Genomic DNA, 811 nt, shown 5'->3' on the forward strand with positions numbered 1-811 from the left:
GGTGCATATGCTAGGTTTGCTTCTCCTTTCCTACTCCAGTAATGGAGAGGTGTAGGAACGCAGAATATACACGATAGTCCACTCTCCAAAGAGGTCGTCAATCTCACCACAGAGGATGTTGTATATGTCATCTATGTAATCATGACCTCACTAAATTCTGGGGTCCACGAGAGGGAGAGTGAAAAGGAGAAAGAAAAGGGAGGGGGTCTGCTTGATTGCCACAGCAAGGGAGAAAATAAACCTGTTACATTTAAGTGGCATTTTTAAAAAGCAAACTTAAAGCGTTTTGTTTTGTGGGTGACAGGGTGGGGTTGTTTTAATGGCTCCAGGGTAAGGAAACAGAGAAGGATATTAATGCCAATATCTGAATCTTGGCTCCAAACAAAATGCTCTTGCAATTGCCCTTGGCTAGAGCTACCTAGGTGGAGGAGGAGGCCGGGCTCGGGTCTGTTCTATCCGGAAGAAGACCCCACCATCACCCCACTGATCCCGGGCGGGCGCCGCAGAGACTAGAAGTCAGAGAGGCAAGACCTCTAGAAGACCGCAGCCTGGCGTCGCCAGCGCGGATAGAGGCCTCAGTGACCCAAGAAATCCCACAGAGCCCCCAACAGGCGAGCCCTGCCAAACCAGGGATCCAAAGCAAAATTCTCTGGCTTGCCCTATGCTGTTTTCGCCGCTAGGAGACGCCTGTAACCCACGTTTGCGGAGAGAGTGCCCATTCAAACACATCTGCTACCAACTGGGGGAAAAAAAAAAATGCAGCTCAAATGTTACAGTGGATGTAGTGATTATTTACGGGCAAATCTGGCCA

At 49.4% G+C, this 811-nt stretch overlaps 1 long non-coding RNA gene across 2 annotated transcripts in view; it reads right to left on the reverse strand.

The window, feature by feature from the left end:
* LOC103608521 overlaps nt 1–811 on the reverse strand; it is a 10,801-nt gene that overhangs the window by 7,384 nt on the left and 2,606 nt on the right. The gene's annotated exons all lie outside the window — the stretch shown is intronic.

Source organism: Galeopterus variegatus, unplaced genomic scaffold (genome assembly GCF_000696425.1).
Source record: "Galeopterus variegatus unplaced genomic scaffold, G_variegatus-3.0.2 Scaffold8522, whole genome shotgun sequence".
In the NCBI taxonomy this organism is placed as follows: domain Eukaryota; kingdom Metazoa; phylum Chordata; class Mammalia; order Dermoptera; family Cynocephalidae; genus Galeopterus; species Galeopterus variegatus.